We start from the raw sequence: 26,531 nt of genomic DNA on the forward strand, positions 1-26,531 counted from the left end.
CAATGTCAAACAAATGGCCTCATAATTACAAATACCATTTCCTTAACATAACAAGACTCAAGCAATGTTAAAAGTTAGTAGCAAAACTCATCATCTGATCCATTTTCTCAATCAAACTCATCAACAAATAAATCAGTCAAAACTGAATGCAAAATGCAATAAAAATCCAATAAATAAAAGCAAATCAACAGACAAAAAATTTGCCAAAAATCAAGGAGTAAATTCATTCACATAATGCACACCTCACAGAGGCATTCCCAACTTCCCTTGTCGACAGACATTGAAAAACTACCTGCTCAACATTCCATAAAAGGCTGAGATCTTCATAAAAGTAGATGATGCACCAGTTATCTACATAAGGAGAAAATATGCCAAAGTTAAAATGCAATGATCCCTGAGACTTAAAAAGGGAAAATTAACTGGATTAAACTTTCAAACCCATACTAACAAAACCACAGTAGAGTCACTCAAATACTACTGTATCTATCAAATAACATCCAACTTTAGAAATCTCTCAAAGAATGGATCAAAAACTGTGCCAACTCTGGAGTGACAATAGGCTAAATACTAACACCAATTGAAAAAAATCCAAATTTCAAAAACACAAATATGATGATGATTTGCTACCCTTCATGGCATTGCAGTATGTACTTCAACAGGAATCAATTTGTCATCTACTTACGGACATACTGTAAGTACAAACAACAAGGTGTCCAATTTAAAAGTTCATATCTTAAGAAATCTAACCAAAAGACAGAAAGGTTCCATGCAAACATTGTAAAAACGGCATTAATAATGACCACTCTAGCACTACGCTGTGTCTGTTATGGAGAGCAATTCTCCATGGCAGTTAACTATTCCAGTCTCGAAATTCAAGAGGACATTGGTCCCACAAATGTGAAGAACATAAAAAATCATCAGTGAGATCAACTGATCAAAACATTCCTGCAGCAACTGTAGCTTTTTTTTTTTTTATCTTTTTTTCTGCAAAGCCAGTTGGAGATTGTGAGACAGTGTCTCCAACCTGCAATTGGTACTTGCAATGATTGCTAGAGCAATATAAGGCTCATTTCACAACATCCAGCAAACTAGAGAAAAACAATCTACACAGATTCAAAATGAAATTTATAATGCTCACAACAACCAAAGCTAAACAAAACAGACAATCAATAACATGTAAACAAGTCTAGGTCTCTGCACACAACAACACATTAAAAAAATTAACCCCAAAGTGATTTCCTAACTATACTGTGGACTAGACTGTGTCTACTATGCATGGAGACCAACCTCATACCCCAACCCAACAGACAGTAGTCATATGTTTACTTTTAAGGAAGAACAAAATCTTTCCAATTCATCATACAGTCCAGATCTATTGGGGAGTTATCTGAGCAAGAGTGATATAAACTACTTCCCACTGCTCGTGTCTCCCATAATGATATTCAGGGACAACCTGATCAACAAGAGTTCTTCAAAAGAATAATAAAATTGCACAGTCAAAAGATGGTCTTGGACCACTGAAAGATTTAAGAAACCTCAAGCCACTTGTTATTTCATCAACTGTAATTTAGCAAGTCAACTTTACTCACAATTAGGTAAGTAGAAACAGAAATATGTGATTTGGTTAAGTTACATATGAAACTCACAATTTTCCTCAAGTCACACATGTCCAAGTTTACCATTGGTTCTGAGACATTTCAAATACATCTGAGAATTTGGGTTCAGCCAAATAATACTCTCTTTACCAGTAAACTAGCACTTCATCAGTACAGTCTTAAGCTATAATCATCTTAAGATTAAGTTACTTAGCTGGTTTTGCTTACTTATTCCATTTAAAATTAACCAACTGCAAGTTGTCCATGGACAAATTTCTTCCAGTGACAAACAACAGAGCTGCCATATACAATAATAGTACAAATCTTCATTAACAGAAAATACACAACACCATACCTGGCATGGGAGTAGTTCAAGTATTACTTATGACTTGTGTGTAAGGCATCTGGTAGCAGGCCAGCAAGGAAGGTCCACTGGCACAGCAAGCAATTCAGTATCTTAAGGCCAGCCCCTGGGTGTATATCTTTATTCTTTCCAGTTACAATACGGTTACAGTATCAAACCTGGAAGAGAACTTCAGCTGTAGGTTCAAAACAACAGCAGTTATAAAGGCTACAATATGAATTTCTCATGACATAAGCCTAGAACCATGTTTAACCCACATTAATTATAAATTATCAAATTATTTATCATGTTTACAATCAAAACATCTCTCCGGTCTTTTAAAATGTTATGAAACTAATATAACTAATACTATACTTTCAAAGTTATTTTTTTTTTACAAACCATTATGCTACATCAGCTAAGTAATATCACCCTGTCAACCTGCTTAACCAATCTTAACTGTTTGAAGATTTCTACCTCATAAGTTGAATATTGGGTAAAACATCTGTTTTGCTTTCTAGACTTTTCATACACTGAAACCAAATTCTTTCTATGAAAAAAACTTTTTCCTTTAACTGTACCTTGCAGAATCAATAGCAAACAACACCAAAAATGTAAATTATATCTAACAATTCATTTCACACTGCCTAAAAGCACTAGATCTTTAGAATGATCTAATTAGGAAAATAATTTATGATGATTCTAATACCTTGTTTTCTCTGTGGGTATGATTTGTCTACAATATTAATTTATACAAGAGTCATGTAATACATTATACAAATGCACAGAGGTTAACTTAAGAGGCAAGTTTTTCCACCTAACATCATTATTGCTACACTTCATTACCATTCAACTTATGTCAATATACAGTACAAACAAAGGCAACAAAACATGGCATGTCCAGAATAGTTTCTTCTTAAATGACAGGTCCAAACTACAGCACCTGAAGTTTAAAGTTTAAGAAGTTAGACAATTAAATAAGAAATGGGGAATGGGAAGGGAAAATGTAGCCAGAAGTGAAGGGCCCTACAGTAAACCTCACTGTAATGATCAAAACTAATAAGACAGAACACACCTGTGGCATGAATTCTTACTTAAGAGCTGGAAATGGAAAGAGGGGTCATAAACAAGTCCAAACTTATATCAAAGGATCACAACTAAGTTTCTTTACAATGAAAATGTCCTCTTTTACAATATCATAACTGCAGATCATGTACCTGTATAATAACTTTACATATGTATAAAACATAAATTAATTTAAAAATTGTATCATGCAACAGAATTGGCCAAACTGATTGACTCCAAGAGGATTTTACAAACAGATAATTCTATACAGTCAGTTACATTCAAATAGTTTATAACCAATCTCAGCTAAACAACTATAATAAACAATCCAACATTAAAATTTACAAAGAAATTCTTACTGAATTTTAACACAAAATGAAAAGTTCAGGAACAAAACCGAAAATACTGCAAATTCTTAACAATCTGTAAACCTACTGATCTGCAGGAGCCTGAATCCCTTTCTCTTGATAAAAAGCTAAGCATACATTATAACTAAATAAAAAAAAAAAAACAATCAAGGAAAAGAGGCTTTCAAAAAATATAAAGTGATCTACCACGAAACCAATGAAATTTCTCATGTACATACGCTAAGCTTATAATTTTTACTGAAAATTCAACAATGACTTGGCAGACAAAGAGAATCTGAATTTCTGGGTTTAAACTAGTGAAACAGTAGTTAGAAAAACTACAAACTTTGAAGACCTCATAGGTTGGGGGGAAAAACTGACTTGGCAGCCTACAGATTACTGTTTTTATCTGGTACGTTGACCACAATAAGATTTTTGAAATTAGAGTAGTTGAAAGAAAAGCACTGAGTGTGAAAAGATATTCATACCCATCTAGCTAGCTATCACAATTAGCTTAATATCGACTGATTCCTGAAGTTTCTAGTATGACTTGGACTGTATTGGAACACGAAAGTTTCAAACTGCTTAGAACTTGCTGAGGACATAAATGAACCATAAGGCCTCACAATGACTGTATTCTATGTGCAAAGGTAAAGTGCAGACTGCTAAGCTGGCATAAAACATTTCAGGAAATTGGTGGGGGGGAAGGTTAATGATGATAAAGCACTGACCATCCTAATACCACAAGATATACTGAAAATGCATCTCTTAGTGTTATGATTCTGAACCAGATACATAAATATTATGATTGAGTAATGTTGCCAAATACTGTATTCATGTATACTTCCTAAAACAAATCTTAGTTTACAGTTCCCTGTTAGATTAAAGAAAATTTGTAGTACTAGGGCTGGAAATAATAAGGTCCCTTCTACCAATTTTCTGACAAAGTTGATAATAAGAACAATATAAACATTGCTATGATACTGATGTTAAAATGAGATGCTTGCATGTTTCAACACAGTCTGAAGCAAAAACTGAGGCTTTCGCAGTTCAACATCTGAATACCATAGATAACACTTGAGTAATTTTATGAATTGCAAACAACATAATTCTTTATAAGAAACAAAATTACAACTAATTTATCAAAAGAGATTGCAGCCATTGCAGTAAGTATAATTGTCCAGTTGAAATACGAAGTTTGGCCACTGCTGCAATGTAGTGCACTAACAAATGGCAACAAGATTATTAACAGGCAGAACCCATTCATGTTATCATAAGAAATTGGAAAATTATTTTCCTTTTTATCAAAAACTAACCATAGCAGTTCCTCTACAAGGTTTCAACAGTGATCTCATTACGTAGAGGATTATGGTTAAGAGGATATCCAAATAATTCATAAAAACTACTTTGTAACACAGCAAACCAAAGCCATAATGATTGCAAGCTTTTTGTGGTGAATGTACCACTGGAAAAATACACCTCCTAATTTCTGATGGTAACTTAAGAAACTTATATGGATGAATAAGTGCGTATTTTACATCTGTAAACTCCGTACAATATCTTTCTTTTTTTCTTTTTGTATGGCAACTGCAAAAAGACAAATTTGTATTTACATGAACTGAGAAGTATAAAGCTTTAACTATTCACCTATAATCAGCATTAGCTACCTGCTAAATGATGCAATATGAGGAAATATAATGAAACATCTTTAAACTGCCCTTCTATCATGCATATGTGGCAGTATCAAAATAAAGTAAAATAATTAAAATAAAAATAAATTTCTAATGGAATTCATAATGTTACGAATAAGCTTCCTATCACCTGTTTTATTTGCATCATAAGGCCTAAGGTTACTTAGTAAATTTATCAAAATTACAATATATATAAAAAGAATTTAAAAATAAACACATTTCAGCAAAATTTCTTGTACATAAATTTTTTTTTTTTTTACTTTAATCTCCAACAGACACTTTTCTCATTCCACTATTCAACTTTCTAGCACCCTCTTTCATACCCCCTGCCAAAATCATGACTACCATTGAAACTGGATCATTCTTAACGTTCTTCCTGATCTATAACCATTTGTACCATTTTATACCCAATACAATTTTATACCCAATACAATTGGGGCACTTCAGTTGCTACAGTAATACAAAATGATGAAATTCTAATGATAATGACAATGTGACATAATGGAGCTACTGAACTCATAAAAGTAAATTCTTACATTTCTTATTGGGTAATGACCACACAGGAGAAAGGACAGAGCAGATCCTTACACTTCTTAAAAGAAAATATGCTGGCTAGGAGAAAGGAGAGAAAGAAAGAAACCCATGTTTTACAAGAAGTAGAACTGTAAATTAAAAATGACAAAAGAAATGGAAATACTGAACTAAGGAGGATAGTCAATTTTATATTGACCAGATCATAAAACTCTGGGAACTAGAACCGCACTGATTAACACTTGCCGATATGTATGAACACCAGTTTGAATGCTCATGAATAGTGTTTACCTTAGACAAAAAACAAACCTCTAGTTTTTTACAGAAAGAAAATAATTGTACAATGACTCCTGCCATCCAAGCAACTTCAATCATGAAGACTCTTCCCATCAATGAAAAAAAAGCAAAACTGGATATAATCATTAAAATCCATATACAAATGGAAAAATGCAATACACAACTGTCCTTCAAGATAAGTTCTGGCCAAAAAGGAACTACCACCTTCACCAAAGACATTATTACAAAGGGGCTCTTGTTACTCCAACATAAGGACATCAAAACTTCAAAAGAATGCAAAGTTTCTATTGAGTATAAAATGGAAAGAACTATATAACACCTGGGAAATCAAGCTCTTCAATGAACAATCAATATGTATACTAACGAAATATGTTAAGATAAATAATTTTGGAATGTAAGATTGCTATATCAACTTGTTTCCTTTGTTTATTACACTAAATATACATTTTAAATAGTGTGACAAAGGACATCGAAGTAAAGCACTCTTAAGATAAGATTACAGACAGAAAAATCTAACTTTACTTATAATATCAATCAGCTCAGCAAAATCTCAAGCCACTACACTACCAAGACACAAGGCAAATTACCAAATTATGCATTTAGTATATGCAGCTATCTAACAGTTTACTGAAAGCTGACCAAGCGAGTAATGATTCTGATTGTTCTTGTTTCCTGTGATAACTCAGATTTGTCTTTCTGAGACTGTTTGTACAGAAGGCATATACAGTGCATACATACCATATGCAAAGAAAAGTAATAAATGACGAATAAAGAAATTACAAAATAAGTAAACTGAAAACACTAAGAACTCAAAACAGAAGATTACCTAAAGAGAAAAAGACAAGGCCATGTGTCAAGGCTTGGACACTGGAGGACAAAAAATAAATGAATGAAACAGTCAATCAATATGGATCTTCAGCCAATGTGTTCCTCGAGAATACATGCAGCCAGTTCACAATCCAATAAAGTTTTACAAGAATGCCTTTTAAAAAGTAAACCAAAAAGTAACATGCATTCAGCCTTACATGCATACCCTTTTGTACATAAACAGCTAAAACATGCCAATCTCCATACTAGAACAATAAAAGTTTAAAAATTCTCCGTTTCTTGCTTTAGTATAATTTAGCCTTCATGGATGAAATGCCGGGAAATGAGTAAATGGGCCTGTAATCTGAAAAGAACATAGTTGCTCTTAGTACTTCAGCATGATTGCACACACACAAAAAAATAATTGTTGGATAAAACATTTAATTACTTAAAACTTTACCATAGTAGTTGTTTACAACCATATTCTGTACTCAGAAAATATATGCCACAGTTCCATGATAGCCTTCATAATAATCTACTGATCAAAATAGATGAATATTAGAAACATCACACTTCTAAACTTTTTGATACAGCTGTTCATATAAATTATCTAAAATTTAATATTAAATTTTAAATAATGGAGTATGAACATTTCTCGCTTCTAATCTAAACTAAATATAAAAGAAAATTGTGTAAGTTAAATTTAAATAAAGCCTGTACAACAACCAAGTACAATTCAATTTTCAAATTACGAACAACTAAAACTAATTCAAGAAACTAAATACTGTACAATAAAGTAGCAGGTACAGTATATTACTACTCATATGGGTCAAAGCTGGGTCAATGAAGCTGAACTATTTGGACTATATACCACCACAATTGTTGCCAGGGTATCTCAGTCAAAAAATGCATATCTCTCAGTTAGTGACACTATCACCTACAGGTGCTATGGAGTCAGTACCACAAAAGCCACACTGAAATATATTAAATCCTTATTTCACATTATACAAGCCAAAGTTCATTTAATACAATCAGTGCTAATGATAATTTCTGATAAAAGAGGAACACACTCATTTTCAATTAAATCAATGTCTACAGCTACATAGCTAGCCCTGTAACAACTTCACATAGAATGTATCTAAACAGGGAAAATGAACACCGTAACAATATGTCACCGGAAAGTCAATTTATAGCATTATGAAAAAAGAACTGGATGGAAAATGCTGACATATGAGGCAAATAGTACAGCAAAGTCTGAAAGGATTAACCCACCACTAGTGATGAGAGCAGCATCCTGCTAACCATGTAACTGACTAATTTTCTCCCTTTTATATTTGTACTTCAATTCTTTGTTATTTTTATTACTGTTATAATGTTTTACTGTACTATCATGTTATTATAATGTTTTATTATAGTAGAGTGATAAAATATGCAAATGATATGTACGTAATTATTCCAATACTACTAATTTATGTAGCCTATTTTGGTATTCATTTCGTTGAGATACCTTTCAAAGCATGGAGTAGAGTAACACCTTTTCATTATTCAGTATGAAAATCTTTATTACAAACTTTGAATGCTTGCTTTTGGTGAAAAATTTCATCTGGAAAAGCCTCACAAAAAAAAAAAATAGACTTGGCGTTCTGTAGAAAATGAGTATTTATTATCGCCAATAAAAGTTTCACAGCACCGATTTTTTACTAACTAAATCTTCAATGGTCTTCCATTTGCAAATTTTATCACATTTCCTTTGTTTACTCACACCACCTCTGGTGCTTGACAAATTTGCTTCCCCTATCTTTTCTTGTGATTCATGATCATATCTGATCAAACTTGAAGTTAAATAATTATCTGATAAATCTGCCTATATCTAAGATATAATAAACACCACCACAGTCACTGCTGTCACTATCAGAACTATCTGATTTCCCAACCATCCTCCCCTTTAGGTGGATGGAACTTAGCTGAATGAGTCTGAAGCTATTAACTATTCTAGGAGTAAATTTTGACTCACATCTAACTTTTAAGAAACATATAATGAAAGTTTCAGCAAATGCCACACGAAAGTTAGGTATTGTTCGTAAGGCCTCATATATTTATTAGTGATAAAATTGTTTGTCATTTTTTCATAATCTGTATTTCAACAGATCTTTCACATCCATAATTGATCCCTGATCCCCTTTACCTGCCACCAGCAACCAGATTTGCTGAACAGCAACACCAATATGCAGTGAATGTGCCTCACTGTTGAACTTCTCAGTTCGAGAGGTCTTTTATTCCTCACACCGTTGGACTGTGAAACAGCCTCCATGAGGATGTTGTGCAATTGGAACTTCAGAAGTGAAAGTGAAGATGCAATGCATTACTACCCTAGTACTATTCTCCTTGCATCTTAATCATTTTTATCTATTTATTAATTTTTTCCAATAAATGGGATCTCTTCCTTTTGTACTTCCGTTTACCTCCTCTTACTACTGTACTTCCTAATGAACACCATATTCTTTGAAAGCTTGCATTTCAAGTCAATGTCCCCTGTGGGCTTGTTCCATATGAATAGGTTTCATCTTCTGAATTAATAATAATATCTGATGGCCCAGGCATCTATTATCATTGTCATTTTCGAATAAAAGCCTCTGTACTGCTGTACTTCTTCATCGAGAGAAACCTCTTCCCTATAGGACATTTTGACAGTTACTGAAGGTCTAGCACTTTTCCTGAGACTATCCACTCTGCTAGGCCCGAGTTCGAGTCTCCGGCTGGCCAATGAAGGATTAGAGGAATTTATTTCTGGTGATAGAGCTTTCATTTCTCAGTATAATGGTTCGGATTCACAATAAGCTGTAGGTCCCGTTGTTAATAAGGTAACCAACTGGTTCTTAGCCATTGTAAAATTAATCTAATCCTTTGGAGCCCAGCCCTAGGAGAGCTGTTAATCAGCTCAGTGGTCTGGTTAAACTAAGGTATACTCTCTCTCCTGAGACTATCCTGTAAGTTGGAAATCAAATCTTACCATTTGTTGCTAGAATATAGACAAAAGCTCCTTAAAATGACAAAGGAAATGCATTATCTCTTAAGAGCTGCCTAACCAAAACCAAAAGAAGATGACTGAGGAGATCAGTCCCACGTCATGGACGAAACCTTTAGATGACTAAGGGGATCAGTCCCACTCAGCAAAAGGGTTAAGCATGTATTTACTAAACTGTAGTATATATAGTGAATGAATGGAATACATAACATTCCTTCAACTTAAAACCTGTCGCATCAAATGTCATTTGGATTTTGATATATAACTGACTTGACTTTTCCTATACAAAACAAAACTTGGATTTCTACTGCGATAAAATATTTGAACAGAAAGAAGCGCATCATAACACAGATATTTCCCTAAAGAATTTGTTCTTTAAACACAAAGTTGCTGGAAAAATCCTGGAATGTTCAGCATCAGCAACTCTCAGTTACAGAGTATGATGTAAGAACTACAACAATGAGAAGAGTTGTAGGGAAAAGTTTGAAATGAAGGCCAATTACAGCAAAAGAAGTGTGATGTGAGATTTAAGGAGACAAACGTGCGAAGCAAGGCAAGTAAGGAGAGGTCCAAGGAAAGGACTAGAAGTACAGTAATCATGTCTCTAACAGCCTTAAGCTGATGCTTCATAAAACACTTGTTTCAAGTTCAGACAAGCTGGAAGGAAAAGACATGAAGTCTTGGGGAAGAACCACAACACTACAAAGAAGAGAGGATATTGTGGATAACCCTCTTAGCCTTTTCATTTTGGATAGGTCTTGGAAAGCATATCTTCTTTTAAAAGCTATCCCCTGTAATTCTGCCAAAGACTGACAAACAGCAGTTTAAGGGGACAAAAGTGCAAAGCAAGGCAAGTAAGGGAGGTCAAAGGAAAGGACTAGAAGTACAGTAATCATGTCTCTAACAGCCTTAAGTTGATTCGTAATAAAACACTTTAGTTTCAAGTTCAGACAAGCTGGAAGGAAAAGACATGAAGTCTTGGGGAAGAACCACAACACTACAAAGAAGAGAGGATATTGTGGATGACCCTCTTAGCCTTTTCATTTTGGATAGGTCTTGGAAAGCATATCTTCTTTTAAACGCTATACCTTGTAATTCTGGCAAAGACTGACAAACAACATTCAAAACTACTGCAATGATTCCTTCTACCCAATGGACAGATTTTGATAGAATCCTTCTCACTGAAGGACATAAATTTTTTACTTTGTCATCTTGCAAGGGCTACACACTTCCTGTTCAAGGAACATATGTGAGTGAAAAAGAATGAGAAAAAAGGCTACGCAATTGAACTCTTGAACTATTAAAAGCCTGATATGAAAAAAAAATAAAGCCGCACATGAAATCCAAGAGTAATACGGAAGTGTTTGGAAAGAAGCAGAACACATGCAAAGTGTAAAATCTTCAATAAAAATTTATTAAATGAGCTAACAAAAAGGCATATGATCATAACTGACTGAAGTCCTATAATAAATAGGGCTGAGGGTATGGGTTGACATTTGGATGATGTGAGATTTGAGATGCACAGATACTTGGAAGGCAAACCTCACATGAGAAGGATCTCTCTTCTATCAGCGGAATAAGACTGTCAGGGCAAATGTTAGTTAGTTGTCTATCCACAGTAAAACAGTGGGCTCTATAGTTTATATTTTTATAGCTGATGGTAAATATCCAGTCTACATCATTGAGGCCAATCCCAATTGGTGAAAGCTCACACTGTCCACCATACCCACCAGGTTTCAATTCAAATATATAAGCCAATTAAAAACAAGACTGAAACCTCACTGATATCAGCTATGGATATTTACTTCAATAAGGCAATAGTTCATACTGTCATTCATACAAATACAATTCTTGAATATTTGTAACTTCTATCCGTATTTTATTTTTGATGAAGTTATTAATTCTCTATGTTATATACTGGTAATTAGCTCATAATTCTAATACTCATTAAAAACCAATTTGATACACTGTATACGCTCCAAACCCATCAAATGGTGATAACATGGTTTATTTTAATTTTAAACTTGAAAATATTTTTCTCAAGTAATTGTTTCATTGTCCTCAATACATTCTACTAACATAAAATGCAAACAATGAAAAACCATACAATTATCAAATTACTGTGCCTCTTAAATCACTGACAACACACTGTTGTCATTCAAAGCAAGGTGTGTGAATTAGAGGTGACAAAATAACTGCCATCAAACAACTGAAGGCGAAAGAGAGATTGAACTGTTAAGAAAAATTTAAAAAAACTTACGATCATCAACATACCTGTTCAAAATAAAAAGAAATGCTGTGCATAGCTTTAGTAAATCACTTGGATTGAAAGCATGTTGATAATGTTGTATCACTTGCAGGAATAAAGCAGTCAGACTTGGATTTGGTGAGCCCAAAAACCACAGCTGATGGTGAAATGGATAATCTTAATACACTTACAACTCACTAATCAACTGTATTACACCCATAATCAGTTTGGCCATCAGAGAAGTTGCAAATAAATTTGAGACAAAAAATAATATACTGTATACCATATTAAAGAGCAGTTAAATTTAGTCTATAAAAATAAAATCCCAGGGTCAATATAAACTTACCTATTCAGAGTGAAAAGTACAGCTGTGCAAAGGCCTCAGTACTAAATCACTTGGCTTTAAAGCAGGTTCTTTAAGTTCTATAATACTTGCGGGCATACAACTTCGGACATCAGCAGCAACAAGTTTTCAATTTACTGATGCTAAAGACCACACCTAAAGGTGAAAAGAATATTCTTATTATAACTTTTAGTACAAAGCATATAGGCCTACAGTGTATATGATTGTGAAAAGCATAAGATTTACAGATCTAAGGAAGACTGGAAAATACTTTGCTTGCCTTCCAACGTCCATTATTAAGTATATAAATAATAATTGCTTCTCAGGTCTCAGAATGTTGTCTAAGTGGGTAGATTTAGCTATTCTTGTATTTCCAAACTTCTAATCTTGCTTCAGGATATTTGTTTATATCATAAATTTATCTTGTTTACTGACAATAGATTTACTTTATATAACATATGGTGTATGCTTTTTGTAGTTTTTAAAAAGAATGTTTTTCACTTCATAACTTCCTTGAAACTGCAACTAATTCCATTTTTTTTACCACACTCTCCATTTGTAGATTTTTGTTTTCTAATAACATCAGCAATGTTGTTATTGCGCTCCAGTGGAAAAAAAGGGATTTTGACAGAGGAAAAATCTATTTCTGAGGAAGGTCCCGTGTCACCCGGTGAAATTCCATTACAGCACGAATTTCTAGGTATAACAATGCTAGATATACCAGAGAAAAGAGCTTTCAGGAAAGCTTTGTTACTACCCCCAGTCGATCGTCTTTAGAAGACGTCGGGTATAATGAAGGGTGAGTGAAATACCACTACCACGGAAATATACTCGAAAGATCTCTCCTTATCAAAACCCCCGTAAAAGAGCGGTGAGCCGTTACAGCTCCCACACTCAACACCCGCCAGGACGGCGACACCAGCGCCACCTACTTCATTCCATGCTAGCACTAACCCCAGACTTGGCATGTGCAAGAAGGGGAGGGAGTGCTAGACTAGACAGGGGAGGTCACCAGGTGACACGGGACCTTCTCAGAAATAGATTTTCCTCTGTCAAAATCCCTTTTTCTGAGTTCAGTCCCGTGTCAGCCGGTGAAATAGTGATAGAGAATCATGCCAAGACTGCTACTACTGGAAAACAAGGGGGGTAACCTGAAGAAAAGGCAAAATTGTAACGAAAATAATTTTAATTAAGGAATCTCTTCCATGAAGCAAGAATACTTAAAAGTAAGGTAACTTAATTATAAGGCACACCAATAAACTTAACACCACAAAACACTGGAGGTCCCCGGTCTGATGGGGAGGAAACCTCCAAAATCTTAAAATTACTTAAAAGTAGTGAAACATGAAATGTGCACAGAACAAGAAATACAACCTTAAAACTATATATGTAAACTTAGGCTTAAACATGTAAGAGACAAGAATAATGAAAATAACACACGTAATTATCCGGGGTACGTGGAGCCAACAAAAACTGTCCAGTACCCCGCAAACGAAACAATTATGGCTAATCAGATTACAGTTTTCCATCATAAAATACAAATATATCAATATGAAGAGCTAGGCAGTGAGGCATAAACGACCAGGAAAACAAGCAGAGAAGCAAATGAGGTAGGCGGGCGGGGGGGAAAGGAAAAGATATAATTATTTAATGTGGGGAGATGACACTTCCCACTGCTACAGTAGAATATTTCAGGGCTTCGAGTGATTTTAAATAGTGGCGTTTAAACACTAGAGGTGATTTCCAACCCGTATATTTTGATAACTCTGAAAAGTCCATATTATGAAAATAATTAGTAGAAGTAGCCACTGCTCGAATATCATGAACTTTAGGAACTGAGTCTGGGTTGGCTTGTTTAATGAAATACAGAATCTGTTGTCTTATACCATTAAGGGAAAGAGTACCACCTTTCTCCCTAATAAAAAGAGGACCCGACTTACTCTGTGGAGTTCTTGAGAGATAAGATTTAAGTGTATGGACTGGACATAAAGATTGATCTTGAGGAAGGGCACCACCTTCCAGGAGACCACCTGTCCTGTGGGTCTTCGTTTTTAGCTAAAAATCTAGGGTCAGGGGAGGAGGACTTCTCCGGATGGGAGGAAGTTAACAAAATTATCACCTCTAGTGAGAGCTGATAGCTCTGAAATTCTAGCACCTGAAGCCAAACTAAGTAAGAATAAGGTTTTCCTTAACAGATCTTGATAAGAGCAATGTAAGTTATCCAATTCTGACGCTAACTTAAGGACGTCATTAAGAAACCAAGTAACCGAATGTGGACGTGATACTGGTCTCAGACGAGCGCATGCTCTGGGGATGGATGAAAAATAAGAATCTGTAAGGTCAATTTTAAAGCCGTAAAGAAATACTTTCTTCAATGCCGACTTGACTGTGGTAATAGTGGCCGGAGCCAGGCCTTTTCTCAAACAGTGACCTAAAGAAGGAAACTCCTAAATTAGTCGTCATAATTTTGGCTTCAGATGCTTTCAGGAAGGAGGCTAACTTCTTGACTGCTGAGTCATATTGCTAATAGTAGAATCTCTTTTATCTGATTCTAAAACAAAGTGTTGACAGGGTCAATGTTTGCTCCTTTTGAGCTGCGAACTTTATAAAGTCCATAAAGCTAGGGCATCTTGAATCCTTGAGGAAGCTGACACAGTCTTGGTTTGTACTGTCTGGGTCAGAATGGGCTTGGGAATCCGAAGACCCTGCAAGCCCAGTTCCTGAAGGAGAGGAACCAATTGCTCTTCGGCCAATAGGGGCTACCAGAGCTGGTTGGCCTTTGAATGTCCGTAGTTTGTGTAAAACTTTCAGCAGCAAATTTATTGGAGGGAACAGATAAATTCTCTCCCAACTGTTCCAATCTACTGTCATTGCGTCTGTGGCGAACGCCTGAGGGTCCAGGTTGGGGGCTACGTAACAGGGGAGCTTTGAAGTTGCTCTCTGTTGCGAACAGATCCACTTGGAGTCCCGGAACCCGGTAGCAAATCCACTGGAAAGATTCCGCATCCAGGGACCATTCCGTCTCCAAGGGTAGTCCTGGACAGGGAATCCGCCACCACGTTCGGACACCTGCTAGGTGGGTGGCTGACAGGTGCCAACCGTGCTTGTTCGCCAGGAGAAGACAGCTACCATTACTTGGTTTTACTCGACCTGATTTGGAGCCGCCCTGTTGATGCAATGAACCACCACTGCGCTGTCTAACACCAACCTGATATGAATCCGATTGGGAGGCGGATTTTCTTCAGCGTCAGAAAGACCGCCATGGCTTCCAGGGTGTTTATATGGAACTGCTGAAACATTGTGGACCACGTTCCTTGTACTTTTGTTTTGGTGAATATCCCCCAGCCGCTTAGAGAAGCGTCTGTGTGGATAACTAGTGCGGAGGGGAAACTGAAGTGGGACTGTTTTGGACAGGCCTTGACTGGTCCAAGGCCGCAGCCTTGTCTTTAAGATCCGAGGATAGAGGAGACCTTGTCCCTGAACTTGGTGTTTGCTCAGCTCCGCCACACCCTGTTTATGTCCTTTAATTTGGCTTTCAAGAGCAGGTCTGTTACTGAAGCAATTGGAGAGACCCGAGGACCCTTTCCTGGGACCGACGGGATGCTGACTGATTTTTGAGAAACCTCTTGGTGAGAGATGCTATCTCTTTCCTCTTGGAAGGAGGAGAGATAACGTGTGGGAGGACAGGTCCCACTGAAGACCCAGCCATTGAAACCGAGACTCCGAGGTCAGGCGGGACTTCTCCCTGTTCAGCTGAAAACCCAATGACTCTAGGAAATTGGTGACTATGGACGTGGCTTCCTGACACTCCGAACAGTTGGAGCCCAGATTATCCAGTCGCCCAGATGCGCTGCTAGGAGATTCCTTGGGACCGGGCTGCTGTACTACCGTATCCGCCAGCTTGGGTGAATATCCTGGGTGCAATGTTCAGACCGAAGGGCATGACCCTGAAGGAGTAGGCTTTGTTCCCGAGTCTGAAACCGAGGAACTGAGAGAAGTTCCGCGCAACTGGGACGTGATAATAAGCGTCTGAAAGATCGATAGAGGTGGTGACGGCTCCCGCGCGGAAGTAGAGAGTCCGGACCTGAGCTACAAAAGCATGCGAAACTTGTCGCATTTTATGTAGAGATTTAGACGTGACAGATCCAGGATCACTCTTTGCTGACCGGAGTCTTTTTTGGGAACAGTGAATAGCCTGCCTTGAAATTTTAGGTGCCTTGCTTTCTTTATTGCTCGTTTGTCGAGCAGTTCTTTTACATAATCCTGCAGGATTGATGTGGGTGGCTGGTAAAATCTGTTTGGAGGGGAGGATTCTTGATCCAGCTCACCCCAGTCCCTTGGACACAATGCTGTGTGCCCAAGGGCTGAAGGTCCATTGGTCCCTGAACCAATACAGGCGACCGCCCTACCTGTGTCTTCTCAGTGGGAGGGAGCGGGTTTGTTCCCTCTACCACGTCCTCTCCCCTTGGGGTGGTGTTAAACTTTCCTCTGTGGGGGCCTTGCCCCTTCCTCCCCCTTGCCACCCTATTGAGGCCGTGAAAAATCCACGGCCTTCATATGTAGGGTTGTATGCTGGTGAGGACACATAGGAGGGCGCCGCTGGTTGAACCAAAACATACTGTTGGGGTTGGGACTTAGAGGTAGATGGCTGGGCCACTGCCGAGACTGGGACGGCTTGAACCATCGCCTGATGAGGCCTCTTATGCCTCCTGAACCTTTTTTCCTCCTTTCGTCTGGGGCCGGCCGATTCTGAGGTCTTTGCGCTTAAAGTGGGAATTCCCCACCGAGCGAAGACTCTGGTTGGCCCGTGTAGCTCGGACATGACGGATGTAACCTCTTCTTCAGGGAAGAGGTTGGGTCCCTCAGATTGAACTTTTAATGAGCTTGTTAGGCTCGTGGCGGATTGTAGCGTCAGCAAAAATAAATTTTCTACATTCCAGCCTAGCCATAACAAACTCATGCAAGTCTAACTGGAAGGTCGCCAGGAAAGACTTAGCCAGGACCTGGAAAAATGGTTCGTCCGAGCCGGAGACGGCAGTAGCCTCAGTAAGACAGCCGGAGCTCAAGGACCGGGCTAACTTAGTCCGGGTCTCAAACTCCGCCTTTAACAATGATTCCGGCAGCTTAGGGAGTTGCTCGCTAAACTGCGTGGAAGCGCAAAGAGGGTCCAGCTTGCCTACAGTGAAAGTGGACGGAGCATCCACCCAGAACTCGTTACTTCCTGGGAATACCAGGGAAGTAGGGTCTGTTTCTCTCAATTGAGGAAAGGGATTCCCATCGAAGCATGCTCGGGTCGTGGCCAGAGCAATTTTGTCCATACACGGAGTGGGAAGATCTTCACCTAGGGTGAACATCGTGAAATTGCCCTTGAAAGGGGTCAATTTTGTGTTCACTGCCTGCCACTCCGTGAGAGTGCGCAGGAGAGCCGACTGGGCTTGGTCTCTGGGGATGATGACAGTTTCCTAGGTACCTTGTCTGACCGAATCCAGGCCTCTTCGGCAAGCCTCACGGCCAGGATAAGGGGCAAGAGATCGGGGAAGAACTCCAACTCCTCCAACCGTCTCGTGCCCAGACCGTCTAAGGTAAGTTTGCCATCATGTTGGATGGCCCGGAGTGTGAACCGCCAAGGGTTTCCGACATCAAACGGCGGGAGGTCCGCAGTGTCGGGGATAGAGTACTGTGGTTCGGCTTTAGGTTGGCGAGCCAAACCATCCAGTACATTGTCATAAGTGGCAAACTTTTCTGAGATCTTCTCAAATCTCGAGTCTAGATCCTTCGTGAACTGTTTGTACAGTTCAGTGGCCAGGGCTTGTGCATCAAAAAGAGGCTGGGGAGGAGGGCTTGATTTTGCCGCCCTCTTACTCACGCCCTTGCCGGAGGAGCTAGACTTACTCCCGGAGGCTACCGGTCCTGGGACCTTAGCCTTCGACGGGGGGAAGGGCAATGCCTTCTTAGAAGTCGAGGACTTATAGCCCTTCGCCTTCCATGAAGTCTTCAACTTGGGGATAGCGGGGAGCCCTATCACCCAAAGAGGAAGACTTCACAAAACCTGAAAAAGATGATACAGATGAAGCAGGGGAGTTAAACAAGAGGCCCGCCCAACATCCTCACTTACCTCTCCACTTACCACCTGGTCCTGCTCCGTATTCATAGGCTCCAGATCGAGATTTAGTGCGGCAACATCCTCCGAGACCTCGGCGCATAATGTCCACTTGAGGTGGCTGGGTCGCATCACGGATCTGCTGGATAACAGGGGTGGCAAGTTCTTCTGGAACTGCTGCGGCCACCCCGTGCGCCGAGGTAAAGCAGGTCCTCAACCTGGCGTCGAGGACGTTTTTCCCGACGGAACATTCCTGCGAACCCAGCCACCCAGGCCGGAGGGATTCCAAGGCAGACTTCTTGGAAGTTTCATCCGCCTGCAAGGGAACCTGTGGTTAGTCAGGAATGCAAAGACCGACGGAGAATATAAACAACGTAACGATGAGGAGCACGGACCGAGGAAAGAAGACTTTCACTTACCGACTCGTCTTGGATGGTTGCGGAGAGAGCGAAGCAAACCTCACAGCCATCGGGTGCCAAACAACCAGGTCGTCCAGCCGGACCGCGACAACTCAAGCGTGGGTCCGCACACTACGTGCCCGTAGGGTTGTTGAAGGGAGGCGGTACACGGCTCCTCACAACGAACAGTCTGTAAAGATAACAGTACATGAACCTCACACTCTAAGCAAAATAAAGCCGGCAAGGCCGGGAACTCAACTACAACCGGAATACTCCGGTGTAGGAGAACTACCAAATTAAACTGGGCCAATAAGCTTTAAATGCATCGAGCGGAAGTTTAAGGATTCATACCCCGGAGGACTCCGGGGAATGAAGGAACGAGAAACCAGGAACCAACCATAAGGGCTGCCAGAAAATTAACGGCGGAGCCCCCAGGTGTGGGACCGGAATCACGTATATGGTAGAACAAAATAATAATAAAAATAACAATAAACAAAATTAACGATGATGGTAACCCTCCGGAGACCGGAGGAGTCTGTATGCTAGCGTGACATAGAATCATCTCACACCTATCTCCCCGCCGGAGAAGCGAATGGGTAAAGGATCAATGTTCATAACATACGGCGGGGCCAAACCTAAACCCAAACTTCGTAGCTCGATGGGGAGACGAGAGGTGAGACAGGATCCGAACACGCTCGGGCAACCGAACCACCCACCCCACCACAGCGAAGCTGGGGACGTCATGGGAGGGAGCGAATCCCTCTACCAATAGGAGAAGTCCCTGACTCGGAGAAAACGCCATCTAGCGTCACCCGCACGAGTCGCAAGGCTGAAGGGGGGGGGGGGGGGTAGTGGGGAGGAGTAGGCTACCGGAAGGGGAGAGGAGACAAGGAGAACATGACACCCGCTCAACTGCAACCTTCCTTCCCAATGAACTTGGAAGGGAAGCCTACTCCAGGGAGCTACACAGCCCAAAGCCCAACATCTCCTAGGCGTAGCCTAATAAAAACCAAACCTAGCATAGGTTGGGAGGGAGAGGGGTGAAAAGGAGAGGAGTAACCAACAGGGAGAGAATTTTGTGCCGAGAGCCAACAGGGAACGAGTAGGGGATAAGAAGGCGACTAGCCAAGAGGAACACGTCCAAAGAACTCGATTCCTCCGAAATTGGGGGAAGAGGACTAAGGGGCTCACTCTGACCTAAAACGGACCCTGAGGAACAGCAACAAAACTCCCTCAACCTGATCTCCGCACTCCAAGGGGGATGGAGCCCACACTACAACCATCATACAAAAACAATAGAATAAAAATACGATCACAGGAAGTGTAGCCTACCTCGAGAGTATTCAAAATATTTTATAAGGTTCATCAGAGGCAAACTACACAACCAAAAACAAAAAACAAATAAAACTAAAAACATTAAACTTAAAATAAGAGCACCATCTTCAAGAATAACATAATAGCCTATGAGACTAAATGAAAAGGAACCCGACCTGGTGAAGTGCGGGATGGAGCAACTCCCTAAGAGAGGCCGATAGGCCAAAAAAGCAAAACAAAACTAAAGTTGGGGGGAGCCATCGCACGGAACCACCAGGAAGGAATTCAAGGGCAAAATCTAAATATATAGCGACTGGGAGAAAACTCCGACCGAAAGAACAGAAGGAGTCTTCGCCTCGCCATGGCTGATAGGGGACGCCGTGGCGTCACAAGAAGATCTCAATATTTATGAAAATACGAGACCAAAACAGCCATAATAGATCAAAACCCCACAAGAAGATGGTACTTAACTTAGAGATGGAAAAGGTGCTCGAAGTCATCGTAGATGAAGAAAAAATAAACCAAAATAGGGACGAGCACACAAAAGAATCGAACGTATCACGTGCTAGAAAATGGAATGAAGTAGGTGGCGCTGGTGTCGCCGTCCTGGCGGGTGTTGAGTGTGGGAGCTGTAACGGCTCACCGCTCTTTTACGGGGGTTTTGATAAGGAGAGATCTTTCGAGTATATTTCCGTGGTAGTGGTATTTCACTCACCCTTCATTATACCGACGTCTTCTAAAGACGATCGACTGGGGGTAGTAACCCCAGCTTTCCTGAAAGCTCTTTTTCTCTGGTATATCTAGCATTGTTATACCTAGAAATTCGTGCTGTAATGGAATTTCACCGGCTGACACGGGACTGAACTCAGAAATTATCCACATATATTCCATTGTCCTAACAACAATACTGACGGACACAAAATTCAGTTCTGCAGTGATACACATCTACCCACACTCACAACTCATTTGCTGATATAGCTATGAAAATGACAGTGAGAATGGGGCATTCAAATTTCATGTTAAGGACAAAGTATGTTAATTTTACATCCTGTAAACAAGCAAAGATAACAGACTTTGCATATTTCATCTTCTGATCATGTTCATCTAATAACTCATCTTTTGGTTTATTTTATGACTTACGAGTTCAAAACTGATTTTGATCATTCCATGAAGCAATCATGGAATTCCCAAGCTGGTGAAAGGTCCATATGCCTGTCATAATATGGAGTTAATTCTACTAATAAAGGTATTTACTAAACTTGCTAACTTAAGAAAGATATTACTGAAGGCTGGCTCAGCCATTACATTTCTTAGGTATTTTTTAATTTTCTCATAATCATATACTAAACATGTTTGAGCAATAGCGCTGAATACATATATAGGTCGTCCTGCTAGAACTCTTGCCACTATTCCTTCTTCTGCTTCATCTTTATGGTCCACTATGTTGTCCAGCAAGAAAATATTCCATGTTATAAAAATCAAACTCATAAAGGCGTTATCACAGGATAGCTCATCATCCTGGGACAAAGTTTCATGGAAGACCTCCTTAAAGTAGAGACATCTTCGTAGGCAAGCAGCCTCAAAGGACACTGATCATATTCATCAGACCTATAAAGATCACCCAATCAGCAGGTCCTTACAAATACTAGGTTAATAACACATACAAATCACACAGGGTGCTAGACTATTTTCAGTGGTCTTGCATTAAAACTGTGCAAACTAGGCTCCAATTTTGACTTCCACGGATGTGTTACCTTTAAGAAATTAACTCTTGCCTGATCGATGACTTCATTAGTGTTCTCATTTAGGAAGACCTGAAAGTCAAAGAGAGAGAAAAATTATGAATGTGTACTTCCTACCCTTACTCTGTGATTAACAATGCTCCTAATGTCAAGCACAAAATTATATAATACAGTAACTGATATCAATTGCCGCTCAACCCACATAAAGCTTCTAGAGCTAAATACTTACACATTACAGTACTTAAGTACTTAACATTTTTGCTTCTAAAACAAAATTAAATAAGAATATCTTAACCATACAGCATTCAAACTGCAAATATGTTCAATTTACCATTTGTCAAATATATAATGTGATGTCAACCATGAAAGCTATGGAAAAATCTAACAACAAGTAGAAAACCCAGCAACATATGGCAAGAACCAATGGAAATAAAAGATAAAACTAGCAACAGTAATCTCTAGAAACTAAAAGAAGTATAGAAATTTACATTGCAGAACACAAATGTCTTACTAACACAGCAGAATAGAAATAATAATGAATACAAAAACTTTAATACATTTCAACTTTTCATCAATACAAGCCTGTTACCATTAATAATTCCATTACACCTGGCCAAAAGTGGTAAACACCAAACTGATGGTGGTAAAAACATATAGTACTGAAGTATGCAAAAATGGGTGAGGCCTCCCTTGGTAGGAGTGATGGGGTGGGGAGGGGGGAACTCTTATTAAAAGTAATAGTACTTAAAAAGTGTTCATTAACTCCAGAACCAGGAACCTATTTCTTTTAGCATTGACATACCCCACTTTCAAACATTAGGTTGTTAGTGTCATCTGGCTGGAGATCATAGCAAAGTTTCCATCACGCAAATGAACTTGATTTACGTCCCCACTTAACTATGTCCAGTACAGACTTAGTAAGCATGCTTAGTGACTAATTTTAAGATAAGTGTTCTGAAGTCGTCAGGTCCCCACTTCTCAAACCTAACAGAATTTGCATATGGTAAGCTTGTGGCATCACTGCCAACTGCACACCTTGGTAATTTCTTGGTTAGTTTTCACTTTAATTGCCAAGAATAGTTTAATGTGCAATGCAATGATACAAATACTACACATTACGACATTTAGTGATTTGTCAACGCATGCATACACCAACTGTGCCAGGGAGACTGGATATACATGTGACTCACGCAATTTGCGATACACTAACATTAATTAAATTCTGATGCTTTTGGTTCAAGATGACACTTCTCAAATTTTTGGCCTATATATTCCTTCAAGTGATTGCAAGCACTAATTCCTCCCTAAATCATAAATAAATTATACTGTTATATCATCACTTGAAGATTCACGAGCCATTTATCAGCTGTTAGCTAGTTCACATGTTTATGGACATCACTAATTTGCTTTGGTATATTTTTACTTTATACTGTTCTCACATTTTGGACTTGAAAATACAATTTTCCAATGTTTTAATTGCACTTTGAACATTTCTGACCCTTGCTTTGTTAAAATATGACAATTTTTAGAGATAGTAGACCCATCCTTATACCCTACATTTTTGGGGGCTACAGTGGGAGAGCAGGGTTATTAGGCAAGAGGAAAACACAAAATGAGGGAAATAGAAGGATGGATTTAACCTAACAAGTTGACTTCTCACTTAGAGGGGAGGGCTTACCTCAGCCCAGGACCCCCTGTTTTAACCTAGGGGCTGCATCCTTACCTAGCCCTAGGCCCCAACCCCTAACCTGACCTACCTTGGATGTCAGGTCCTTACCTAGGCCTAGACACCCAACTAACCTAACCTAAGCCACAGCAAATGGAATAATGGATAATTATGTTTGCAACCTAAGTAACCCTAACCTAAGGTACCAGGTCTTTATTCTAGTGCATGATCTTACTTTGAAATCATTCCATAAACTTACCATAATCTGAGTGGCAACAATCAATGGGATTAACATCCCTGTATTTCACTTGTGTGTTTTCCACCACAAGAAAACCCCACTTTCCCACTGTGGTCCCCAAAATTGTATGATATAAGGGCAGAGTCCACCATTTCTAAATGTACAATATTCATTTGCAAATGAAACAAATGTCAGGAAAAGGATATCTTTGAGTCCGATATATGAAAACTTTAAAGTACAATAATACCAAAATAAAGTACAACTAGTTCACCATACTGAAAGGTACTGACTAGTATTTGGTGTTGCAATACCTTGCAACCTTTCTTCACGTAAATCACAATGAACATTAAAGTATTAAAATCCCTGTAATAGTTGTTACATGTATGTCTTTGCAGATTTATGTTACACAAAATAAAGTTTCTGCTAGGCTATGGGGCAATTTTTTGCATATTTTACGTTACTAGAATGCAGTATTAATTTGAGTGCAATTCTCATGGTTCCTAGACACATTTCCTTCAGGATTCTAGGCTATGTATTTAGGCTGCTGTCTGTACCATCACATACATATCTAGGCTATCCATAATACTTTTTCGTCCGTTTATTTGTACAGCGTGCATTTTCTTCCTAAATGGGATAAACTGAATATTACTACAGTACCATAGCCTGATTCCCACCAGTCGACCACTGGAATATTTACTGGCTTTTGTTTACATTTTTGTTCCTATTTTTGTCTTTTGTTTATGTTTATGATATTTACTGTCTTTGGTTTATGTTTTTATGCATTTTAAGGTAAGTGTAAAGGGGAAGGCCGCACGAAGTTATCATTTATTAATTGGCTAAAATTTTTGGGTCAAACAACATATTACATGGTGTAAGCCTATATAGACTTGAGCAGTACAGGGAGATAATCTGAGAAAACTATCAAGACAATCAGCCCCTTTGAGATTAAAGTAAAAATATAGGCAAAATACAGTGAGTTTCTCATTATCACAGTAAATGTCTCAAGTTATCTCACTTGTACTGCATCATATACAGTACACCATTTTCTACATCACTCAAGTGAAATGGGTATTTCTAAGTACAGTAATAACTCCACACGGACTGTATGGAACGGTTCAGCAAATACGAAAGTCATTAGGGAGCCATATGTTCAAGAAGGGCATACCAACCTAATGTACCCTAACCTAACCTAACCTAGTAGGCTGTGTTACTTAGCAGCGGGGAGGACCCCCTGGTAAAGGAAACCACTTTTTACCAAAAGTTCCCCCATAACACTGCGCATGTGTGATAGCATTCCAGGGTGGCCAGCATACAAAAACGTACTCAGTTCTGAGGCTAATTACAGGTTAATTTCAGTTGACCAACAAAAAATAATGGTAAATTCTTGATAAGCAACAAAAATACTATAGGAAAAGTCAACTTTAAAGGAAATACCCAATGCGGAGATAATGCTTTGCTCTACCGAACTATGATACAGAAACATATCAGACATGCAAGTGAAGCATATAGGCTATTTGAACCTAGAACAAACTGTAAGTCAGGCGAGAGAGCATTTGTATACTGCGTACCAACACTATACAACAAAATAACGCCTGAAGTGAAGATCATAGAAGAAAGTAAATTTTAAAAAGAACTAAAGACTCCTAATCTGCAGGAGCTACGATACTGACAAGAAAACACTAAAAGACAATTATAAAATACAAGAAGCACCTTGTTTTGAAAGTGTACAAAGGCCCGCTAGAGAGGGATCATCCCTGTGGAGGGCTCTACATAAAACCAAACAAAGTGAAACGATACAGATTATCTGTGCAGTCGTCTCATTTACATTTATCGTTTTTACTTCCATCTCAAAGGAGCTGCTACTAAACACGGCGCCCATTTTGTGTGTAAACAGGTGGTTACTGAGCAGAAGGGCGCTAAATTATGAGATATAAAATAGAAATTTGATTTTGAAGAGCCCAATAATAACTCCCACAACCCTTCTGGACTTTGGTAGATCTAAGTAGTAGCTCGGCAGCGGCGATTTCCTTCTAACTTGACTTTTTCTACAGTATTTTGGTTGCTAATCATGGATTTACCTTTCATTTTTGTCGCACGAATGTAATTAGCCTGTAATTAACCCCTGAAGTCCATCCAACAAGGGGTTTCCATACGTGATCTTCACAAGACAGAGCAAAGATACGTCTGTTTGGAACGGTTCATATCCCGTCCGGCAAGTGCAATAACTTGTTAACGTATGGGTACCGCCCCGCCCAGGCCAGTACTAAACACGGCGAAGGGACATTCCATTTGGCCGACAACAAACAAATGTAGCGCCAGTATCGGAAGCCCTAAAAGCGTAGAAAAAAACAGGCGCGGAGCTAGTACTTAGAATTACCTGGACTTTCTCCAATAGGGTAGTGTTATATGGTTTTACTAAGAAAGCTCATCAAGATCCACTTAAACTCTACTCATTGCCAGGTCATATTAGTTAAGTTACATTTCATCTACTTAGCCTATAACCTAACACTGTTGGCTACTGCTTGATAGGTTCACTACAAGCTAGGCGCCTGAGCCCACATTCCATAGGCCTATATGCTCTTTGTCCAGTCTATAAAACAAATAACACTTCATACTTATTTGATTACTTGATTGATAATCAATCTCACTTACTAAAACTGCGTAATATGCAAAAAAAAAAAAAAAAAGTTTCGCTTACAAGGCCGATGTACCATACCGACTCCGACTCTCCGTTTGGATCAATAAATGTAAAACGAGTTACGAGCTTAAAACATATTAACG

At 38.9% G+C, this 26,531-nt stretch overlaps 1 long non-coding RNA gene across 2 annotated transcripts; it reads right to left on the bottom strand.

Moving 5' to 3' along the window:
- Positions 1 to 961: 961 nt before the first annotated feature.
- On the bottom strand, positions 962 to 26,531 carry LOC136841377 (uncharacterized). 2 transcript variants are annotated; one of them, XR_010853926.1, is made up of 5 exons: positions 26,449 to 26,531; positions 21,859 to 21,918; positions 12,296 to 12,448; positions 11,976 to 12,106; positions 962 to 2,117 (listed from the first exon to the last, which is right to left on the bottom strand). It is a non-coding gene; the product is annotated as an uncharacterized lncRNA (long non-coding RNA). The 2 variants fall into 2 exon arrangements; XR_010853925.1 differs by lacking the exon at positions 962 to 2,117 and adding an exon at positions 4,831 to 7,040.

Source organism: Macrobrachium rosenbergii, chromosome 9 (assembly GCF_040412425.1).
Source record: "Macrobrachium rosenbergii isolate ZJJX-2024 chromosome 9, ASM4041242v1, whole genome shotgun sequence".
Taxonomy (NCBI): domain Eukaryota; kingdom Metazoa; phylum Arthropoda; class Malacostraca; order Decapoda; family Palaemonidae; genus Macrobrachium; species Macrobrachium rosenbergii.